Source organism: Psammomys obesus, unplaced genomic scaffold (assembly GCF_907164565.1).
Source record: "Psammomys obesus unplaced genomic scaffold, mPsaObe1.curated_primary_1811, whole genome shotgun sequence".
In the NCBI taxonomy this organism is placed as follows: Eukaryota; Metazoa; Chordata; class Mammalia; order Rodentia; family Muridae; genus Psammomys; species Psammomys obesus.
In genome coordinates, this window is record NW_026589732.1 from 3,608,641 (window position 1) to 3,612,238 (window position 3,598).

The following is a 3,598-nucleotide window of genomic DNA, read 5'->3' on the forward strand; positions in this document are numbered from 1 at the left end:
CTAAGTTACCTAGACTATTATAGTCCAAGGCCTTGAACTCATGGAACCTTTGCCTCATCCTCCCAAGCGCTAGGATTACAGGAATATATCACCAGGCTTGGCTTTGTTTTGCTTATTTAGCTTTATTTAGGTCTCTGTCCTATTCAGGGTTACTATTGCCGTGATGAAACACCATGACCAAAAAGCAAATTTGGGAGGAAAAGGTTTATTTGGGTTACATTTCCACATCATAATTCATCACTGAGGAAGTCAGGACGGGAACTCAAACAGGACAGGAAGCTGGCGGCAGGAGCTGCTGCAGAGGCCGTGGAGGGCTGGGCTCACTGGCTTGCTCCTCGTAGCTTGCTCAGCCTGCTTTCTTACAGAACCCAGGACCAGAAGCCCAGGCATGTAACCATCTACAGTGGCCTCGACCCTCCCCCATCAATCACTAATTAACAAAACACCCTATAGAATTGTGTACAGCCCAATCTTATGGTGGCATTTCTTAGACTGAGGTTTCCCACCCTCTCATGACTTTAGCTTGTATCAGGTTGACATTAAACTATCCGGCACAGTCTCTCTCTCTCCAGGGTCTTATGTAGCCCAAGATAGCTCAGAACTTCTGCCCCTGCTCCCCCTGTCTCCGCTTACAAGCGCTGGAATGATAAGCACACACTACCACACCCAGCTCTTTATGAGAAACAAAACCACCCTTGGCCCTTTTACATCCGGACACTGTCTCACAAGTGATACACCGTCAGTAGTGTGCATTTTATTTCTGAGACAGATATGCCAATTTGGCTCTTAGATCTTAGCAGATCTGCTGGGTTCAGCAGGACATTTTTGTGTTTGGGGTGAGCAGTATGACTTCTGTACCCTGCCAGGACTGTGGGGAGGCAGTAAATGATTACTGGTTGCAGCAATGTCCCCAAGAGCTTATGATGACATGTTGCCCTAGGCCGAAACAGAAGAGGTGGGAGAAATAGAGAGATTTTGGTAAAAATCAGAAAAGAAAATTTGCTGGAAGGTCTTGGTTCCAGTGTAACAATCCCTGGCTTTGGGCCTGGCTAGCTGCCTGGATAGTGATGCTGTTTCCTGGTATGGGAGGGACTCTACAAGCGTGAAATTTGCTCATATTTGTGTTTGTTTTGGTCATTATACTATCCCCAGGGTGTGGCAGAGTGTCTGCCAGTCAGTCCTGGCTCAATAAATAGACGGTGAATAACTGAAAAGGCAATCATTTGATCAGGGAGTAGTCTGTTGGGCATATACATTTGCAACCTAAGACCAATGGCATGTTGAATCATTCCCTGTGTTTGTCAAACCCATTTGAAAAAGAGAGAGAGGGGAATGAATTTCAGTTATGGTAACTGAGAACCACTTTCCAGGCCTTCTGAAGGAGAACAGCAGGATTCCCTGCACTTGTGGGAGAAGAGTACCTTCTTGTTCTCCTATATGCCCTGAAATCACTGGGAGAATCCACTGAACAACCAAAAACTGACCTGCATCCTGGTGTGACTCCTGCTTCTCCCCATAGCTCCAGAGGAAGGCCCATTTCCCATCAGCTTAGCTCTCTGGCCTCAGCTGTCTCAGAGTTCCAAGAGATTAGGAAGGTCCACGCTGACCCAGGCCCTGCCTTAAAATGCTGCCTTAAAACGGAGTACTCCTTTGTTACCCTCAATCACATCACATCCCCAAAACAGAGCAGTGGTTTTGCAGTTCTGGGAGGAAAAAGGTCAGCAATGCCCCTGCACTCATTGCTGCAGGTAGAGCAGCCTCTTTAGCCACCTTCTGCTCCCACCTGCTCTCAAACAGCCTAGCTTTGATGAGAGTCCTCGCCCAATCTTGGTGCCTGGATGTGATGTTGTATTTTTTTTTTTTTTCTGTGGTTCCTGGCTCATAATCCTCTCCTTGAGACAGGTCATAGAAACTGGATCTCTCTTCCTCAAGATAAGGCATATACTCCCATCTTTCTTAGAGCATCCAGCTTGGAGCATGATGGTACCTCATACCCATAATGTCAACACTTCAGTAGTGGAAACAGGAGGAGCCTGAATTCCAGGCCAGGGGGAGTGGGTGTGTGAAAAGAAACTCTTGAATCTACCCTCCTGACAGCAGATCATAAGACCCAAACCTGGGAATGGGTCCCACTTCATACCCTACTCCATACCCTTGAGCAAGGGATGCTGTGGAGTCTGACAGGCAGCCTCTTGGGCTGCCCCACCCAGGCCAGTGGTACCAGAGCACACCGTTTGTGTCCAGGCCTGTTTTGACAGTTTTTCCTGCTTTGACAGTACCTATGCAATAAAGTCTCCATGAAGACCCAACAGGACAGAGTTCAGAGAGCTCCCACACAGCTAACAAGGAGAATCCTGGAAGGTGGTGCTCCCCGAGGCTGGGACTGAGGCTTTGCATCCCTCTCCCACTTCAAGCCTATGTAGCTCTTGCTTAGGTCTCACGAGCAGTCCATACATCCAGAATTGAGCCCAAGCTAGACTGTAGAAGGACTTTTGGTGGTGAGTTAAAAGCCACCATTCCTCAGGAACTTGTGAAATAGTGTGTGTGTGTGTGTGTGTGTGTGTGTGTGTGTGTGTGTGTGTCACCCCCCCACCTCCCATGCCCAGAGGAGTCATTTCCCTTACCTCTGGCAGAAGGGACATCTGGTTCTCCTATTGGCATATATGGGGTGGCTACCAGCATACCAAAGCCCGTGTTGTCTTCTCAGTTTCCTCAGCGTCACAAGTACTTGGCACACATTTCAAAGTCCACACTGGCCTCCTAGCCCGTCTCATCTCTTCTATAGCCTCCCCCTCCCCAGCACTCATGGACTTTCCTCCTTCCTGCTTCTCACCCTTCTTATAATCCAGATACTCCTGCTAGTCTCTCCCTGTTCCCTCCCCACTCTCTGTCTCTTGCTATCCTCTTGCTCTCTCACTATGCTACATTTTCAATCTCTCGTTTTTCTCTGTTATCTTGATATCTCCACCACTCTCCCCCCTAGGCTTCCTCCAATACATCTGAATTTGAGCCTTGAGTTTGTTTCTACAGAGCCCAAACCTTGGCATCTCCTACCCACACTCTTTGGAATAGTTTTTATGATAAGCTTAAGTATTTGCTTGAGTTTGGTGAGGTGCTCCAGCAAACTTATCAGACCTGAGTAGGTGGTTGTGGGAACCCCAGTTCATAGGGATGGGAAGAGAAGCACATGTTGCCTGGACCTTACAGCTACCATCCGAGGGGTTCGATGGGGTGTCAGTTTGTGGATCATCCTTCAACCTGTGAGGTGTAATGCTGTTTCCAGTAGGTAGTATCAGAACGATTAAAGTAGAGGACAGCAGTTGGAACATCTGCTCACCAATTCGTTGCTTGCTTTCTGCTCGGGAGAAATCTCACCCCATCTGAGTACGCAGAGTGATCTGTGTGCTAAGTGCACAGTAGAAGAAACTGAATTTGAGCCTCAGTCCCCCCAAGTTCTGCAGAGCAGGGGCGGGTTTTCTGGGAACGAGTCATCGTCTCTGTAGCCTGGTATACTGAATCTCTAACTGGCCATTGTACCTCTCCTGAGGTTGGGGGCTCTCTACCAGAAGGTAAGGATGGCTGTGTTCCTAAGAAGAGC